Source organism: Silene latifolia, chromosome X (genome assembly GCF_048544455.1).
Source record: "Silene latifolia isolate original U9 population chromosome X, ASM4854445v1, whole genome shotgun sequence".
NCBI classification, from domain to species: domain Eukaryota; kingdom Viridiplantae; phylum Streptophyta; class Magnoliopsida; order Caryophyllales; family Caryophyllaceae; genus Silene; species Silene latifolia.
This window is the reverse complement of record NC_133537.1, coordinates 278,179,160-278,200,722: the sequence shown is the minus strand read 5'-3', so window position 1 is coordinate 278,200,722 and position 21,563 is coordinate 278,179,160.

Sequence of the window (21,563 nt, the reverse complement as noted above, 5' to 3'; positions counted from 1 at the left end):
TCACATTATTACATGTGATAAGAACCTATTAAGAGATAGAGTGAAACAAGATGCACTAGAATGGAGTCGTGTACCGCTGTAAGAACCTTCTTTTACATTCTTTAGTACTTTAGTTGATTAAATAATCTTATATGTTCGTATTATGGCAGTGGCTCTCGACCACTACCTTACAGTGACCAGCAATTGTTGGATTATGTTTGCAGATCCAAATCGGCAAAAACTAAATTGTAATGATTTTGCTTTGATTTTTTAAATTGTTTTTACAATTTAAAGTTATATTGTGAGAGATATATTGACTAATTACATTTCCTCAATATTTAAGTGACGCTATGGTGTCCACTCCGTGGATGGAAGTCACAAGACATGCTTTGCAGACCCTTGGACCGCGTGGCTTTGTTATGGATCAGGTAAGTATCATTTTCCTTTCCTTTTTCTTCTCATGTTTCATTTTGTTCACTCAATATCTCTTTTTCTTAACAAATTTGATTTTGTAGGTGATTGATATGTTTGGAGTTAAGTCCACACTGGGTAGATCAGATGTCCTCTACTTGCTAACGACAGTATATGTCAGCTTCAAATCCTTTAGATGTTGATATTCAAGCATTTGCTTTCTTAATGTTGCTCTGGTTTATTAAATTAGTCCTACTTTTGTCACATGCAGACTGTTCATCTCGAGCGCAACCCAGCTATTTGGGGTCAATACCTGAAGTCTGATTACATTCCATTTGATGGTAGCAATATCCAAAAGGTGAAAGATCCCTCTTCTGCTATTTATTTTCTTCTTTATTTATTTTCGTTCATGTGTATTGTTGATTGATTTGTCTATTGCAGGTTTTTATCCCTATGCGTACCGATAAGTGTCATCATTGGTGGGCTTGCATTTGCGATTTAAAGCAAAAAGTAAATTTCATCCTCGACTCGAGCACCGATTTACATGCGGATCCTGATAACCACACAGCCATAGAGATTGTATGATTTTTTCCCAAAATATTTTAGAGTATTTATCTTTAGTCTCTTAAAAATATAACCCTGTCGTATTTTTATGTTTTATTGGCTTTTTCATGTTCCAGTTGTACCATGTTTCATCTGTTCTGTGTGGTGGTTCATCTGCATTTAAATCTTTGCAGTTGATGCACATGAACGAACTTGTCAACCTTAAAGTCCCTCAACAAACAACATGGTAAGTAACCATGTATCTTCGTTTTTTAGGCTATATTTGTGTTTTTATCATACAAGTTTGAATGGTTGAAATTGGACCTGAATGGTTGAAACTTGGACCTGAATAGTCCCTCTCTGACCAAAACCAAGTACCCAATCCCATATTGCTGAAATGAATGGTTGATATTTGAACTTAATAAATTTCTTTATCTTAATTTGTGAATCCTGGAACTTATTATGTGAAACTGGAACATCAAATTGTGAAACTTGGTCATGAATAGTTGATCTTCACTTGGGATGTTTCTTTTGAGGGGTAATATCCGTATACTACCCTATAAAATTAGGACTATAACGCAAATTTTACATATGATTATGGTCATAAAACGAAAAACATGATAAAACGATAAAGATTTAGGAATAACCTTCGGTCCTAGTGCAAAAAGGCAATGAGAGATCAAAGTAGATCTCCTCCCAAATGTTGCACCCAAGATAGTCCGAGAAATGCCCTTGTGCTAGAAGTAATCCTCTAATTGCCTTGCAATATTGAGAGGATTAATTTTGTGAGTTTTTGCTTAGATGAGAGATCTAGGTTTAGAGAGGAAAAATGTCTCTCAAAACCCTAATTTAATTTTGCTAATGACAATTAGGTTAAACAAGAGGAGAAGCTCTCCTTTTGTCTATGAAGGGCTCGGCCAAACCGAGTGAGAGGAGAGCTCGTGGGCTTTTTAATTTCCTCTTCACTTAAACTCGTGGTACGACCCGAAATGCGCTAAATGTATATGACACGGTTTAATTATAAATCGTCATCGGTTATCGGTTATTAAAGCATCAACTAATAAGAAGGGTTAGTTGAATTATTAATACATGTCCGACAAAGACAATATCGTATAATTATATTCAATATACATTTAATTAAATATAAAACGTTTATATTCAATTTTACGAATTAATCGTTAAATTCGTCTTAGCCATTTTTATTTAATCCGTATTAAATAAAATATCTCAACATCACAATTTTTGACTAATTATTAGTCAAATAACTCAGACTAACTGGTTAGTCAAATTTGGCATCTACATGACTGTATTTTCATACCGTCATATCTCTCAAACGTATCCTATAGGTGTGACTTTTAGGGACCAGTTGATCACCGCCATCTGTATGACAATAACGTCAAACTTATCTAGCAAGCCAACCGTTATTGATAAACGTGGACCAACTGATTATGATACAAAAGTATACCCTTTGATCCTTTTAGAGATTTATAAGTCCTTGCACTAATCTGCTAAGGCACCAGCCCCAACAAGCTCCCACTTGTCCGTACAAGTGCATGTGCAATGACGTTATCCGCACTAACTGGAGGACACAGCTCCAACAAACTCCCACTTGTCCGTACAAGTGTATGTGCGATAACCGATTCTCATATTCATTTAAAATTTCTCCCACTCAATGTAAAACAATTTGCAGATCTGGATCCACAAAGGTCGTATTTTACAATCGATCTGGATCAAGAGTGGTTTCCCCGACTAGAGAGTAACTTAACTGATAAAACGAATCCGTATCCGAGCATGGCCATGCATTTCGATTCTGACTCCTCGAGTGGCCCTTAGAAATATCTAGTACCTGATAAAGGCTGAATATTTTCTTCAACTCGAACTCCTTCCGATCTAAGCACAAAGATGAAATGACCCGAAAAAATCTACTTGGCCCCCTGTTACGGATGACCGTGAGAAAGAAACCAAAGTCACCCAAAATCTGCCTTAGTCTCAAGAGACAGTCGATAGTCAAAAGAATCGACTCTTAGGATCACCATGGAGGTCCTATCCACGACCGAGCAACGAATGTTATAAAACATTTAGGACTCCACGTCGATGTCACAATTGTGTCCTACGAAATATCCGTATAAATCGCCTCTGTGATTGGTCAGCCAACCGGTTGACTTATGGCTCGTTGAACCCACCATCAACCAACGTCACAAAATAATTGCCGAGTTATCAGCTCATGTGGGCAATTAAGGACCGAAAAATATAATGTTCGTTCGATTCACTTTGTGGTGTTCAAAAATTGTCGCACAATTCCACATGAAAAACAAAATATATAAATATCAAAACGATGATGTTGTATAGAGTACAAAAGGAAATGAATCGATCCATAAAAGAGTACTACAACTCAAGAACACGTTTAATTCCCATGGAATTAACGTGCCCTTCATGCTTATCTTGTCGTAATGGTTTAGTGAGAGGATCTCGCTATGTTATCATCTCAGAGCAATCTTTTCTATCACTACTTCCTTTTGCTCCACGTAATCTCGGATTAGATGAGCTTTCCGTTGTACATGTCTAGACTTGTTGCTAGACTTTGGCTCCTTAGCTTGGAAGATGGCACCACTATTGTCGCAATAGATGGTGATCGGGTCATTCGAACTAGGCACTACGGATAGTCCATGTAAGAATTGACGCATCCATATCGCTTCCTTTGTAGCTTCGACGCGGCATAGTACTCGGACTCGATCGTAGAATCTGAAATCGTTTTTGCTTGGAACTCTTCCAGTGATCTGCGCGCCATTAAGAGTAAAAACGAATCCAGGTCGAGATTTCGAGTCATCACGATCCGTTTGGAAGCTAGCATCTGCGAAACCGGTTGCGCATAGCTTTTGAGGGCCTCCATAAGTCAATGCCCAATCTTTAGTCCTTCGGAGGTACTTAAGAATGTTCTTGACAGCTAACCAGTGTGATTCACCTGGATGCTGTTGGAATCGACTTGTCATACTCAATGCATATGCCACGTCCGGACGTGTGCATATCATGGCATACATGATAGATCCTATTGCCGAGGCATAAGGTATCCGTGCCATGCGCTCTTTTTCTTCCGGTGTCTCTGGTGCCTGAGACTTGCTCAAATGCACCCCTGGAGCCATAGGAAGAAACCCCTTCTTGGAGTTAGTCATGCTTGAATCTCTCTAGGACTTTGTCTATGTAAGACTCCCCGATCGAGAGATAACATCCGTCGTGATCTATCTCGATAGATACGGATGCCCAGAATTCTTTGTGCCTCACCCAGATCTTTCATCTGGAAATGGTTTTTCAACCATACTTTCACCGAAGTTAAGAGAGGTATGTCATTCCCAATCAGGAGTATGTCGTCAACATACAATATTAGGAAAACAATCTTGCTCCCACTCGACTTGATATATAGACATGGTTCCTCGACCGATCGAGTAAATCCATTTTCTTTTATCACTTGGTCGAAGCGATGATTCCAACTCCTTGATGCTTGCTTAAGTCCATAAATGGAACGCTTAAGCTTGCACACTTTCTTAGGATGTTCGGATCGATGAAACCTTCGGGTTGTACCATGTACAACTCTTCCTCCAAAAAGCCGTTTAAGAAGGCGGTTTTCACGTCCATTTGCCAAATTTCATAGTCATGAAAAGCGGCGATCGCTAAGATAATCCGAATGGAACGCAGCATGACTACGGGTGCAAAAATCTCATCGTAGTGCAAACCTGGCACTTGGGTGAAACCTTTAGCAACTAGTCGTGCTTTGTAGATATCTTGTTGACCTTCCACAGAATGCTTTATCTTGTAAAGCCATTTGCATTGAAGGGGACGAACCTTAGAGGTAAGTCAACAAGATCCCATACGTTGTTCTCATACATAGAGTCCATCTCGGATTTCATGGCCTCAAGCCATAGCTTCGAGTCGAATCGGTCATGGCACCTTTATAGGTTGTGGGTTCACTACTCGTTAAGAGTAGAACGTCATCTATGTCATGTTCCTCGACCATACCAATGTATCTGTCCGGAGGAATAGAGACTCTTCCCGACCTCCTAGGTTCCTCAGGAATATTCACCGCAGCCGGGATTGAAGGAGTAGGTTCCTCCAATAGTTGCTCGGTACTTGGTTCTGAATCTCCGACGATTCGAAGGTTCTATCACTCTTTGCATTCTCGAGAAATTCCTTCTCTAAGAATGTCGCACTAGCCGCAACAAAAACACGTTGTTCGGTTGGCGAATAAAAGTAATGACCAAGCGTTCCTTTAGGATAACCTATAAAGTATGTCTTGACCGCTCGCGGGCCGAGCTTATCCTCGTGTCTCCACTTGACATAAGCCTCGCAGCCCCAAACCCGTATAAAGGACAAGTTAGGGACCGTTCCCTTCCATAGTTCATATGGAGTCTTGTCAACACTTTAGACGGACTTCGGTTAAGTATTAGAGCTGACAGAAGAGCATAACCCCACAATGAGGCAACACGGTGTGACTCATCATGGATCGAACCATATCAAGTAGTGTTCGATTTCTCCGTTCGGACACACCATTCAATTGAGGTGTTCCAGGTGGAGTTAACTGTAAGGCAATCCCACAGTCTTTGAGGTGTTGATCAAACTCGTGAGAAAGATACTCGCCACCACGATCTGAACGTAGTGTTTTAATCTTTCTACCAAGTAGGTTCTGTACCCTATTTTGGTATTCTTTGAATTTCTCAAAGGATTCACTTTTGTGCTTAATTAAGTAGACATAGCCATATCTACTTAAATCGTCCGTGAAAGTGATGAAATACCTATAGCCTTCTCGTGCGGTGATTGACATAGGTCCACATACATCCGTGTGTATGAGTCCTAATAGGTCAGCAGCGCGCATTCCAACACCTTTGAAGGAAATCCGAGTCATCTTACCGATGAGACATGATTCACACGTGCCAAATGATTGAAAATCAAAGGCCGAGATAGCTCCATTCTTGATGAGCTGTTTAACGCGTTTCTCATTAATGTGTCCCATACGGCAATGCCATAGATACGTTTGATCTTTATCACCAACCTTTAACTTTTTATTCATTACGTGTAATATTTCGGTGGTCTGATCTAAAACATAAATTCCGTTCATGGAGACTGCCTTGCCATAAATTATATCGTGTAAAGAGAAAATGCAAGTATTATTCTCTATTACAAATGAAAAACCAAGTTTGTCAAGTGCAGAAACTGAAATAATGTTTTTCGAAAGACTAGGTACATAATAGCAGTCATATAATGACAACTCAAATCCGCTAGGAAGGTGGATCACATATGTCCCCTTTGAGATGGCAGCCACTCTTGCTCCATTCCCGACACGCAGTCCACCTCACCCTTTACGAGGGGTTCGATGTTTCGGAGCCCCTGCACATGATTACACAGATGAGAACCACAACAAGTATCAAGTACCCAAGTTCCGTAACTTGCGTGGTTAATCTCAATCATATGAATAAAAGTAGAAGAAGAAGACATACCAACAGGTTTAACACGACCTGCCTTTAAGTCCTCATGATAAACAGGACATGTACGCCTCCAATGCCCAGTCTTGTGGCAATGATGGCATTCCATGTTTTCATTCTTACTCTTTGTCGTGCCTGATGAGGTGCTCGACTCACCAAGCCCACTCTTACCTGAACCCGACTTCTTGAACTTCGGTTTACCTACTGCTAGGTTTGCCTGAGCTTTGCCCTTACCTTTCCCCTTGTTTGTCATAACGAGAACATCCTGTTTCAAGCTCCCACTGAACTTCATGTCCTTCTCGGTCTGTACGAGAAGGGAGTGTAGTTCATGTGGGGTTTTCTTCAAATCATTCATATAGTAATTCGCTCTAAATTGCGAAAAACCATCGTGGAGTGAATGAAGCATGCGGTCGATCACAATGTTCTCGCTGATGTTACAATCAAAGGTCTCCAGCTTCTCGACATTCTCAATCATGCTGAGAATGTGTGGGCTAACCGGTTGGCCCTTCTGGAGTCTCGCATCAAAGAAGCGAGTGGTATGCTCATAGGTCACGATTCTCGGTGCTTTCGAGAATTCCTTAGTGAGCGTGGTGAAAATCTTGTTTGCACCATGGGCTATGAAGCGTTTCTGCAAATTGGATTCCATTGCAAAAATGAGTACGTTTTTAATCGCACCCGCTTCCATACAGAAATCATTAAACTTGGTGATTTCAGCAGCTCTAGCCATGGGACCTGGGTTTGCCGGGAGGGGCTCTAATAGATATTTGAGCTTCCCGTCAGCAGCGGCAGCATTCCGTAATGCCGCCTCCCAGTCTCCGAAGTTTGATCCATCATTCTTCAGTCGAGTAGACTGATTCATCTGATTCATGAAGATCCGAAGCCAGGACTCACGGTCCAATGTGGCACTTGGCATTGGGTTATCAGTAGAACCAGCCATTTGTTATTAGCAGTTTTAAAAGTTCGTGATCTACACTGAAAAAGAAAGAAAAACAAAAACGAAATAAGCAACTCATCGAGGTGATTTAAGGCTATTTAAAAAAATTCATTTTAACGTGTAGACTCTCGCACTTGCATAATTGATCTCCCTCAAGAATAATACAAGTGATCCCAAGACTCAATTTCTGTAAATTGATAAGCCAACTGTTTAGCTAATTCTTCCGGAAGAACTCTTGGTCGATAGATTTCCGTAAATCCTATCTATGGTCCACCATAGTCACAGGATCGTACGAGTGACCATAGTGTTGAGATAAAATAGGTCAATCGGTTCCAACTTACCCGACGTAGAAGGGGTCATATTATGCCTACCGACGAAGAAGGGACTCATTGGAGTTTGACCTATAAAGACCGTTCTCAATTTTTGTTTATACGAGGAATATCCCATCAACTTAATTATAATTCATTTTAAGTGAACGAATAACTAGCGTCTGCGTGAATGAATCAATTTAGGTGATGGCTTAGCATGATCGTGTGACATGAGAATGTCAAAAGAAAACTAACTCGTGACCTCTATATGTGTCAGTTTTCATGCAATAATTAGGTGGTTTGGTTTTTAGGCGGAATATGATGCATATTATCGTTACGTTAAAATAAATAAACGAATGCAATACGTAAGTAAAAATTCCTAGTGTGGCCTATCCTAATAAAAAGAACATAAAACAACTTTGGAATCCACCGTTGGACCCGAGAAGCTTGTCTTGATGTTCCATCTTGATCCATGCAGCGGGAGTGAGCATCCGGTCTCCATCTTTGGTCTTCTCAAAAATTACAATTTAAAATTTACAAATATAAACCTATTTACATTCTAAATAAAAACTGTAATTAAAAGAAATAAAAATGGAGATACGAGATCTCAAAATACAACCAAGACCGTGTTCCATCATTACGGTAACACGTTCTACTAAGGCCACACTAAGTTACAACCGTTTGCAAAAATAAATAAATACGTAATTAAAAGCATTCAAAATAAATAAGAACGATAAATAAAATGCATCAACTAAAATTAAATTTATTCGTGACATAATTCCGTAATTATGTTAAATTTATCCAAACCACCAAAGATAATTAAAATTATATGACAAAACCGCTTTAGTCAAGTTAATTTTAAACCGAGATAATCCGTTACTATAAATCGTTTTAAAGTAACTTTATTTTACGTGGGTGAACCGTTTCACTATCAAGCGAGAGCATAAAACCGTTTTATGCAACAAAGGCCGAAAAAAAAAAAAACAAAAATTTTTTTTTTTTTTTTTTCTCTGTACTGCTGTACGTGAACAGTACCAGTACCACGAATTTTTTTTTTTTTTTTTTTTTTTAAATGCTGTAAAAACCGAGAGCATCATAAAGGCAAAAAAAAAATTATACGGCTCAAACTCGTGAGCAACAAAAGATCAAAACAAAACGGTTTGATAAAACACAATTGCAATTTTAATCTAATCCGTATAGAAATGAAACTACAATTGACATGGTCTCAACATATTGTTATCATTATCGTTTATAATAACAATATGCAAAGAACAAAAAGAAAACGAAACAAGAGATCGTCTGATCTAGCAATAACTGTGAGGCACGCATTTCAAAGCAAAAACAGAAACAGGCCGTGTAAAAACAGCAATGGCTGCACGGTTTTCAAGAAAATTTTCGAGACAAAATTTGTGCCACACGAAATTATATGCAATCATTTTGATAGATCTTTAACATATTGCGATGAATATCGATTACAAAACAATATGCAAAGATCAAAACGAAAACAAGACATGCAACAACCAATGCCGTGTGATCATGACACGGTTCCCAAGGAAAAAAACGCAGCATTAAAAGAAATGCCGAGATAAAAACAGTGGCTGCCGCACGAAATTTTCAAGCAAAAAAAAAATATCGTTTCAAAATCGTTTGATGAAAATCACATAGAAAAATTTACGTGGCCTCGCTCTGATACCACTTGAGGGGTAATATCCGTATACTACCCTATAAAATTAGGACTATAACGCAAATTTTACATATGATTATGGTCATAAAACGAAAAACATGATAAAACGATAAAGATTTAGGAATAACCTTCGGTCCTAGTGCAAAAAGGCAATGAGAGATCAAAGTAGATCTCCTCCCAAATGTTGCACCCAAGATAGTCCGAGAAATGCCCTTGTGCTAGAAGTAATCCTCTAATTGCCTTGCAATATTGAGAGGATTAATTTTGTGAGTTTTTGCTTAGATGAGAGATCTAGGTTTAGAGAGGAAAAATGTCTCTCAAAACCCTAATTTAATTTTGCTAATGACAATTAGGTTAAACAAGAGGAGAAGCTCTCCTTTTGTCTATGAAGGGCTCGGCCAAACCGAGTGAGAGGAGAGCTCGTGGGCTTTTTAATTTCCTCTTCACTTAAACTCGTGGTACGACCCGAAATGCGCTAAATGTATATGACACGGTTTAATTATAAATCGTCATCGGTTATCGGTTATTAAAGCATCAACTAATAAGACGGGTTAGTTGAATTATTAATACATGTCCGACAAAGACAATATCGTATAATTATATTCAATATACATTTAATTAAATATAAAACGTTTATATTCAATTTTACGAATTAATCGTTAAATTCGTCTTAGCCATTTTTATTTAATCCGTATTAAATAAAATATCTCAACATCACAATTTTTGACTAATTATTAGTCAAATAACTCAGACTAACTGGTTAGTCAAATTTGGCATCTACATGACTGTATTTTCATACCGTCATATCTCTCAAATGTATCCTATAGGTGTGACTTTTAGGGACCAGTTGATCACCGCCATCTGTATGACAATAACGTCAAACTTATCTAGCAAGCCAACCGTTATTGATAAACGTGGACCAACTGATTATGATACAAAAGTATACCCTTTGATCCTTTTAGAGATTTATAAGTCCTTGCACTAACTGTTAAGGACACCAGCCCCAACATCTTTTACTCATAAATGTTTTTTTTTTTGTAGTTTTGATTGTGGAGTGTATGTGCTGAAATGGTTGGATGCGTTGGACAATGAAAGTTTATGGACCAACAATGAATATTTTCAGGTAAGTGATTTTTTTTTTTGTTTTTGCTGGTATAAATTTACGGGTTTTCCCTCCTAGCTTGCCATTGCTACATATTAAATATATCAAGCACACCTCTATGAAAGCAAGTACCCAATCTCATAATTCTTTTTTGTCTCATGCGTTCATCAAATCTCAAATGGTTTAGTTTCATTAATATACTTACTTGGACTCTATGAAAATCTCTTTTGCAGAAATTGTCGGACTATCGAAAGAAGATAATATTGGAACTTCTTAAATGGGATAAAAATACAAAAACGGTACACTTCCTTGACTTAAAATTGATGCAAAGTCCATTTGGTCATAACTTGGTGTGGACAGCGGGGGCCCACGGGGGCGCTTGGGAGGAAAAGAGAAACAAGCGTTTGCATTTTTGTATGGAGTCCACTAATTTTTATGGGAAATTGGAACCGTTCGAATACCTCGTGTCATGTCAAGACACAAAGTAGAGACATGAACACTAAGCAATTGTTACCCTTAGCATTCTATGTCTAGAATGACTCTCGTGGATGCCAATGAACACGGGTGTTCACGGAGATCTGGAGTAAGGGGTGAGGGTACGTATTAGGAAGCTCTTTTGATCGAACACCTAATCCCGCCCGCCTCGATAGCGGCCTCTACTAATGATTAGGGAAAATCGTCTATACTTGATATATCGTCGATTGTATGCATGCAATGCAACATCCAAGTTTTAATCCTAGCATGTGAAGAATTAGACTAAGTCGGTTGACACATTGTTTAGCATACAATTAATGTCGAAGTAGGATTTAAGTTCAATTACATGTGAGAACATAAAAATGATACAAGAAATAATGACAAATACGATAAGGAAATTACAATAATAAAAATTACAATAATTACATTGGATTAGGCGATTTATGTCAAAAATACCTTTAAAACGGATAATTTGAGAAAAGGAATAAAAGAATAAAATTACGAACAGAAGAGAAGGTGATAATACGAATAATAGTCAATTATACGTAAGCTAAATAACTAAGTCAAGGCAAAAACGGAGTTCAGGGACAGAATTCAACCCAGAACAGGCGCAGCAGAGCTGCGTCTCTTGGAATAGGCGCAGCAGTTGCTGCGTCTGTTCCTGACCTGAATTCTGGTATTGAAGCCGGAATTGCGAGTTGTTAATATTCGCTGGTTAATTTACCGATGGAGTTAAATTATTTACTCGGATGAAAGTGATTAATAGGTTATTTAACATATGAATGGGTCATGAAAACAGTAAAACATGGGTGAGACGGAATTAAGATAGATTAATTACAGGAGTGAACGATATATATAATTAACAAACGAAACAAATTAATTGGACTAAACTAAACATGATGAATTAACGAATAACATATGATGATAAACAGATACAAATATACCAACGATGAATTCCAGAAACTCAATATGAACAAATCGAATTTCTACAACCCGGATTGAATCTAATGACGAAAACCCGCAAATATGAGATTATAAAGGATTTAAGTCGGATTTATGACGAATTATATGCTAACGAATGATGAACAATATACATATGAGATTATCATGCTATTATAACAAAGAATTAACAAACAAACAAACAAAGACGAATAAAACAAGACGAATTACAGAGGACGAAGGAAGAAGAAAGGAAGCAAGAACTGCGGCAGCCTCACAAAGAGGCGCGCGGCAGAATCGCGCTCCTTCGAAGAGGCGCGGCGATTCTTTGCGTCCTTTCTCGACGTTTGTCTACTGAAAATCCGTAAAAAAGGTTTTAACAAAGGTTTTAGAAATCGGTTTTAATGAGGTATTCTCGACATAAACCTTACAATTGTGATACAATAATTAAAATACAATAAATAAAAGAGAGATTATACACCCTCAGACTTACATGTTGACGAAACGAGAAGGACTAAGATATCGATTAGTGATGCTCGACGCGAATGCAAAGAAAGTGCCTTCGTAAGAGGAAAACGATTAGATTAATTAAGTTGATTGATGTGGAGTTGGTCAAATTGGTCGGTCATGCAAACGAGGCTGGTACTCAGAAAGATCCGAGCTTACGTGGTCGAATGTTCAAGCACGTAGACGCCAAAAAGTAAGAACAAAGGTCTAGAATGCAAAGGGAGAAGAGAAGGGCGGACACTCGCGTGAGAAATATGAGGAGCGAAGGCTCTTATTTATACTAATCACGTGGAGGAATTAGGGTTTCGGAGACTCTTTGGAAGTGAATCTCGGAAAGATATGAAAAAGATACGAGAAATACGCGAGAAAGGGCACGGGAAGAGGCGCGGCGACCACTGCGTCTCTTGGAAGAGGCGCAAACTGCTGCGTCTGTTCCCAAGGGGTTTCCTCCTGCGGAAGAAAGATTTCCGTGTTTAAGTTATGGTAGGACGGAAATAATTCGGTTTTCCTTAATATCTTATGCGAATATTACGGGAAATTGTTTACCAAAAGATAAAAATTATGAAATATGGAATAGAAATATCCGGAACATTCCAGAACATTCTGACTCGGGATTTAACGGTTATCAGAAAATGGAGACGGTTTTAGGCCCGGACTCCAAATGTACTCTAATTACTGTCAAAACGACCGTATCGGGACGTAGATGACAACTAAGAGGTAGATATTAATATTTGAGCAATCATTTGACGATAATCTTACGAATTGTCACAAATCGTTCCGCGTACCAAACATGCGGCCCAATCATCACCGGGTGGTTTGCGAGAGGTGCAGAAATGAGGTATCTACAGAGCCCCCACTTTGACTGAGGCTTGGACAAGGCGAAAGTCAAAGTATAGCCATTAGGTCAATCGAAGATTACAACCTGACGACTATGGCGACACGAGGCGGCTCAAGGGGTCTGAACCAAGGACCTGTCGTCGGGAACATTTTAGAGTCTGTCGACTATCGGGGAGGGTCGTTTAAAGTCCATTAGACTACGTAAGGAGGCTCGCCAGCCATAAGGAGAGATCATACCTGAGACTTCTTCTCGAGATGCTTCCGGGGTGCGTAGGAGCTAAGGTTAAGCATGGGAGCTAAGGTTAAGACCTAAAAGATATATAAGGATTGTGCTAGGGTATGGGGCCCTAAAGGAAAGCATCGACGGGAAGGAGGCCAAATATAAATTCAACTTAAGGGTAACTAAAGCTTGGGTATAGGAACTCTATTGGTTTGGGAACTTCTGAAGAACGACACCTTTGTCGAACTCCACGGGGAAACACGAAATATTGTGAGTAGTAGGACACAGGCGGGAGCTGCTGAGAGAAAACTGCTTGGGTAGTCTTCGAGAAACAATTGCGAGTAGCAGGACACAGGCGGGAACTGCTGAGGGGAAATCTGCTTAGGTAGATGTCAATCCTCATGTCTTGAGAGGGACAGTACGTCCGCTTACTCCCGCTGGAGACATGATTGGGAATTATTCTTCTTGTCATGAGAGGGAAAGTGTATCCGCTTACTCTCGCTGGAGACATAATGAAGGTGTGTCGAATTCTGTGAAGGAATAAATGCTCGTTGCGACAAGCAAAAGGTCTTGGAAGGAATTAATAACATGCGACAGTCTGCTGCTGGTTGAGGAATGCGGGCCGGAACGAAAGAAAATCGCAAACGGACCAAGAGAATAAAATAGCATCGGGGAAGAGGCGCACCAAAGATGGGCCCACAAATAACGAATTCATAACGAATTTTTGAAAATCCGTATGGAGGGAACACAAGGAAGAGGCGCAGCAAGAGCTGCGTCTCTTGGAAGAGGCGCAGCGCCTGCTGCGTCTATTTCCCAAAGTGTTATTTCTGCGTAAAAACGCGATAATCAGAGGTTTATGTTCATTATTTCGAAACACAAATCACACAATTTCTTTCTCAAATCTTCACCATTTCCGCCAAGGTTTGATCCAAAAGCTTGCATTAATCATGACTAATCGAGGTATGTGTCTCATTCTTGCATTAATCGTCTACATTTACTCAATTTTGAGCCGAAAAAATTAGGGTTTATGACCCATTTGATCGAAATTTTGGGGCTTCTCCCCCAAATGCATTTGCCTTGTCAAATTGACATTATAAATGGATAATAGGTAATATTAGGAACATAACCATGTATTTGTCTCGAATTTTCGTTGAGTTTTGAGCCTTTGAGTGATATTTGAGACGGTTTTACAGCTAAACCGTAAATTGCTTCGAAAATAGCCTTAGGATTGCCCATTTGCGATGAAACTTGATATTTGGGATCCTTGAACGATGGGTAAACTTTCTATCATCTCGGAATTTTGGTTTGTGATGGCTTTTTCAGGACACTTTTCTAGGGCATAACCGCTGTTATAACAAAATGCTGCCGAAATTTTGGCTCGAACCCGGAACTAGGCTTCAGATTAGGCTTGACTTGACCCAAGTTACCACATGAGTGATCGGGTTGGTGGGAATATGGCCAAGGATGGCGAGAAAAGAGCGGTTTCAGGGCTTTGAAGGCTCGAAAATCCCTTAAACAAGGCTTGTCGTCACGTGACGCGGCCTAAATTTGCTTTAATGTTGCAGGTGATAAGGCTTCTACTTCTGGGAGAGCTCCCATGGAGATAGACGCTGCTAATGTCGAGGAGGCTTTAGAGCAGGCCTTCACCGCTGCGGTGATGGCTGCTGGGGACGAGGTTCACGAGGAGGAGGCTGTCGAGGAGGAGGAGGCCCCGAGACGGGCCAACGTTGGGCGAGGAGGTCGTCAGTTGAGAGGAGCTCCTGCGTGGGCTGAGACTTGGGAGAGCGGGCACTGCTTGCCTGGGCTCGCAGAGGGTCACCTGTCCTACAGGACGGTGAAGAGTTTGGTAAATAGGAATTTACTACTCATTACTCATCCTCTTTCATTCATTTGTTCAAATTCCTTTCAAATTTCATTCAAAACTAAAGATAGCTTTCTTTTCAAATCACAATAGGAGGCCGGGAACATCAGGTCGTTCTCGGGTTACACGACAGCGATGGAGCACTACGAGCGGCTGTCGGCGGAGGAGCGGGCCATGATCGAGCGTGGAGCGTTCGGTCCTTTGGTGCAGGTCTGGAGAGATATCGCGAAGAGGAAGCTGCGGGCTAACCTTAGCCTGGTCCGCGCTTTCTTGGACCGATTCTGGGATACGACTTCCACGTTTCACATGCCTTTCGGTGAGGTGGGAGTCACTCTGGAGGACTACGGCATGATTTACGGTCCAGCCGTGCGGGACCGAGGAGGTGGAGTGGCGGAGAGCGCCATGAGGGTGGACTCGGCCGAGGCGAGGAGATTGATCGGCTGGAATTTGTCGCCGAAGGCTGTTACAGTGCCGGGTTTGATACCCAGTTTCTACGTTCGAGACTACTTTGCGGGAAAGATCTCGGCGCTGGTGACGATTGACGGGAGGGAGACGGCTCCTCCTCCTGTCTGGTGAAACGGGGGGCTCGTTTGTGGCTCGTGGTTTCGTCTTCGATTTACCTTGGAGACAAGGGCGAGAGGTCATCGACGAAGCTTCTTCCCTTCCTCTCGACTGAGTTCCCTAGGGCGTTGGGACTGGGTCACTGCTGGCTTTGCGGTCCTCATCCGCTTCATGAGGGCCATGGTTCGTCCGGAGTTGATGGAGAAGGGGACTTCTCCTGGTGCTGTCGGGCCTGGACTACTGCTGGAGGTATGAACCTTCCTTTAGACCAAAGTAAATTCCTTTCTTTATCAAATCACGAAAGATCGTCATTGATTATTCTGCTTTACAGGCGTGGGTGTACTCCTACTTCCCGAGCCTCGCGCCCAAGAGGACGGAGCCACTGGAGAGGGCCTATCCCGTGGTGAGGGATTGGGTGATGTGCCGGACGAAGATCAAGCGTTCTTCTCACAACGTCTACCGGCGGGACATGAACGCTCTTCAGCTGGACAACGTGAGTATCTCACTTATATTCACTTGCTTCTAATATTTGCTTTTAATTGATCATGGGAATGATCCTTTTTTATCTTGTCACAGTGGGTGCCCAGACCTTGGGCGGAGTACGCTGGAGCGCCTCCTTTCGTGGCTGAGGTCCTTCGACCTAGGAGCCCGAGCCGACTGCTGTTGAGGACGTCGATGGGTCCTGTGTGGTACTTGGGCGAGCGCTTGGCTCGTCAGTGCTCTCGGGACGTGTTGACGGTTCCCGTCGATCCTCCCAGGACGATGTTTAGGGAGCCTTCTGAGGCTGAGAGGGAGGCGGACTTGGCTGGTGCCAGTGGTGACGCCCTTCTTCTTCCTGGCGAGGACTACTCGGCGTTCCTTTACGGGAGGTTGGCGTACTGGCCGGTAGTGGTGAGCATCTTTTATTCTTCCTCTTGATTTGATTTTGAGAATTATGATGAAAGATCATCGATTAATGAGAACCATTTGACTTTGCAGGAGGTCGAGGCGGCGGGCATCGAGCCCCCAGAGTACCCCGAGACCCTCGAGTACACTGACGCGACCGGGAGGACGACGATCTCCGAGTTGCGTGACTTTGACGTAGCTGTGACGGATGCTGGCCTGGACGATTGGCAGCATCTGATTCGGAGGGTGAGCCTCTAACTTGTATAACTTTTGTGTAAGAACACATTTGATTGAGTTTGTTCAATTGTTGAGAATTTCTTTTTGAAAATGCAGGTTGCGCCGTCTCGAGTTGTGGCGTTGTGGAGGGTGGCCAACCGGCTGCGAGCTACTGCCGTCGAGGCACTTGTCGGCGGTCGAGGTCGTCAGGTATGAACCTTGCGCCTATTTCATTTTTGATTTTTGATTTTCGATTTTCCGACTTTGCTTGAATCGATTGACATGAGCCAATTTATTGTTTACAGGGTGACCGCGAGCTGGAGCGAGAGTTGACCCAGTCTCGAGAGGAGACATCTCGCTTGTTGAGGGAGCTCGAGGTTTGGGACGCCGAGATCGCCGTTCTTGCGGCAAGAGTTGCAGAGTTGGAGGGCGCCCAGCAGTAGTTTTGTGTAGCTTTTTTGTTTGTTGCCGTATTTTGTACATTTGTACATTTGGACATTGATTTGGACATTTTTGAACTTTGTTTGGGGCTCGAGCCCCCAGTTTGTTGTACATTTCCTTTGTTTGGTGTATATACGACGGCCTGAGTGCCTTTGCTGTTGGGTTGTGTTGCTTGTATCTGCAGGTTAGTTTTGAACAGGTTTGGTAGATGACGGTTTACGCCGTCATGCTGCCGAAATTTACATAGAAAACACGCAAAGCATACATTTATATATACATATGGCCTTAATTAGCGCAAAACGAGTGACTCAAAAGAATGCAAAAAATGCAAAAATTTTGCCGGAAATGACCGGACGGTAGGGAGGGTTACCCCCTAAAAAAAGAAAAAAAAAAGAAATCTATAAGTTAGAAATGTAGAAATGAAATTGAGAAACTAAAAAAAAATAATATATAAATGTTGAGATTCGGTAAGATAAATGAATTAAATGAGAAATATAAAACTAAAATGAATTAAAACGAAAATTATTCTCTAAAATGATGAATTAAAATGAAAATTACTTCCTAAAATGAAAATATACAAGTGTGATAAAATGGCAAAAATGTCGATGTCGCCTCGAAATGCGTGCCCGCGAAATTAGGAAACCTGAAACATGGTAATCTTCTCGTATTTACCAAAATAATAACCCGTAGGAATAGGAAATTATTCGTCATGGAATAAGGAAAGATCCAACGCGGAAAATCACAGAAGTGAAGCTGAGGAAGAGGCGCAGCAGGTGCTGCGCCTGTTCCCAAGGTGTTCTGTTCTGACGGATTTTTGGAAACAGAAATTAGTATAAATAGAAACGTCGATGGAGCTTTTATTCACATAATTCTTCCGTCTCTTCTTCGTCTACTTACATAAAATTCTCAAAATAAATTTTTCATCATGAATACTTTGGAGATCCGCTTGAAGGAATGGACCAACGAATTTTCGAACATGGAGAAACATGATATGGGTGCTTATAATTTTGGGTCTTTGTTGAGTTTAAAACTCATCAAGGTTGTTAAACCGTTCTTGGATGCCCGCCTTGACTATTGGGACCCGAATTAGCATGTTTTTGCGTTCCCTGGAGGTGATTTTTGTCCATTTCCTTAAGAAATTGCCGCTATTGGTGGGTGGGATCCCGAACACTTGCCTGCCATTCCTTCTACTTCGCAAGGGTACAAGAGCAAATTTAGAGACTTGATTGGATTGACTAGACTTGAGGTGGACCGTCTAGTTACCTCGAAGGGCGTGAGGATGCTGGACTTCATAGATCGATTCATCAACAGGGCCGACCCCACCGTTTCTCATGTTGCTAAGCGGAGGGCATTTGGCTTTTTCTTATTGTACGTGTATGTCTTCCAAGGGCATGTTGATGAAGACTTGAGAGGTGATCCCCGTCTTCTGGGCCTTGTTGAGCAGATGGAGCTGCGCAGGAGCCCAGCTTGCTTATGCTTAGGAGAGATTATTTTGGGCTTGGATAGTAGGAAATCCAACCGCGATCTACCGTATTTGGGGAGTCCCGTCATTCTGCAGGTAAAAGACATTTTTCTTTTTCTGTTTTTCCTTTTTTTTTCTTCATTTTTTTTTCGTTTTTTTTTTTCGTTTTTTTTTTTCGTTTTATGATGTCTAATACCCGCTTTTGGTAGGTTTGGCTTATGGAACGGCTCCGATTGATCGAGCCCCCAGTTCATGTGCTTTCCTATCATGTCCGCTCGATTGCGATGAGGACGAGGTTGTACATGGTGGACTTCACTCGGGTTTGTGATTACTGGAAGAACAAGCTGAAGAGCGACGATGGCCCGTTGGTTAGGTGGGTCATACCGTGGTGGCACCTCAAATCCGTCACTGGAGTGTCTTCTTTGGATCCTACTAGGTCCGTGCGCATTTTTGGATTGTAGTTTATGGTGTGCATCTTCCCGGAAAGGCTGATGAGACAAGTTGGGCTAAAGCAGACAATCCCGAAGCTTGATACCGTCCCGCAGACTGCCATGGCGCTTACTACGGAGAGCCGAAGAGAGTGGGCCATTAAATGGGCCCAAAGAAACATGTGGTTCTTGAATTTCTCCGCCAATGCCTTGTGGGTGTCGGATTCTTATCTGAGATGGAGAAAGGCTACTACTCCGGAAGAGCGCGAGAGACTGAGGAAGCGCGAGCCCGTTGACTACAAGGTGCGCGAGGTAGAGAAAGAGAAAGAGAAGCATCTGGCAGAGGGAGAAGAAGAAGCCGGGTTTCAAGTTGTTCATCCTTCGAAGAAACCAAAGACTACTCCTGTCGCGGAAATGGTGATTGGAAAGAATGGAAAAGCTAGGCCTCGAGAAAGACCGTTGGTTATTAGGTCTGAAGTGGCGCAAGAGCGTCCGGCTCGAGGCCGTGACAAGAAATATGATAAGAATTACAAGGGCAAGGGGAAGATGGAGGAATAGCCCAAGTCTTTAATTATTATTTGATTATTAATATTATTTATTGTTGTAATAAAAAGGAGGGGTTTTTAGAATCCTAGCCTATTCTATTTTTATTATGTAGCTTACTATTATTATTAGAAAATGGACGAAATAAAAAAGGTTAAATGGTTATGAAATCGTTGTGATTTTCTATTTATTATTCTTGTCGAATTTCAAATGCAATGCAAATGTCCTTCTATTTACATTTTAGATATAACGGGTTGAATCCTGTGAAGGATTGCCTACGTATTCACTTAAAAAAATGAAATCAAACCCTTGCGCGTAGTTCGAGTAAATGTAAAAGAATAATTGTTCTATGCAAGAGCTTGTAATGAACTTAGAAAATAAGCATGAGCTTTTGCTTACTCTGAAGGTGCAAATTTAGTTTGTTTGATGATACGAGGATGATGAATTTGTCAAAATGCAAGAGCACGGTGACTTTAGCTTATTTCAGCTTGGCCAGGGGCCGTTTATTTAGTGCCACAAGAGCGACACGTGGGATTACGCGAGGCGCGTTTTTGTTCCTATTCTAGGCATAGTATCGTTTTAGGTTGTCAAGGTTTGTTGGGTTTGAAAACTCATTCCCATCTAGGTCTGTGATTCTAACCGCACCCCCTGGGAGTATGGATTTGACTAGAAATGGTCCGGCCCAATTAGGTTTGAATTTTCCCCGTGGGTCAACAGGTAAAAGAGCTCTAACCGATTTAAGTACTAAGTCTCCTTTTTTGATGTTTCTTGGCCTAACCCCTTTTGTTGAAAGCTCGTTTGATACGTGCTTGGTATGTTTGGACATTATGCAAGGCGCGTAGCCTACGTTCATCCAGGAGGATGAGTTCTTCATATCTATCCCTCTTCCAATCGGCTTCCGGGATTTGACTTTCTAGTAAAATACGCAAGGATGGTATTTCTAGCTCGACTGGTTGTACAGCTTCCATGCCGTATGTCAAATAGAAAGGAGTAGCCCCAGTGGGCGTCCTAACAGATGTACGATACCCCCACAAAGCAAAGGGTATCTTGCTTGGCCAATCTCTATAGTTGTCAATCATTTTTTTTGAGAATCGTGACAACATTCTTGTTTGCCGCCTCTACCGCGCCGTTAGTCTGTGGTCTATTGGGCGAAGAGTGGTGATGCTTAATCTTGTATTTGGCTAGCAATTGCTCGGTCTCAGCTTGGAAGTGTGATCCATTATCACTAATGATTTCATGTGGGCAACCAAATCGACAGACGATGTTGTTTTGTATGAACTTTGCCACATTTTTAGATGTAAGACTAGTGTAGGAAGCCGCTTCTACCCATTTGGTGAAATAGTCAATTGCTACCAGGATGAAACAGTGACCTCCTGTTCCGGCCGGGGTTATCTTCCCGATTATGTCAATTCCCCAAGCAGAAAATGGCCAAGGAGATGTCATTGTATAGAGCAATGAAGGAGGGACATGTTGTACATTCCCGAAGATTTGGCAATTATGGCAATGTCTTACGTATTTTATGCAATCGGATTACATTGTGGTCCAATAATACCCCAAACGTGTGATTTTCTTCGCCATCATGGGCCCACTCATGTGAGGACCGCATTCTCCGTCGTGGACTTCTTCCATCACCTTTCGTGCCTGTGAATGATCAAGGCAATGTAGGACTACACCAAGAGGTGTTCTTTTGTATAATTCCCCTTGCATGAGAACGTATTGGGAAGCGAGTAGGCGTATAGCACGTTGTCCCCTTTTGT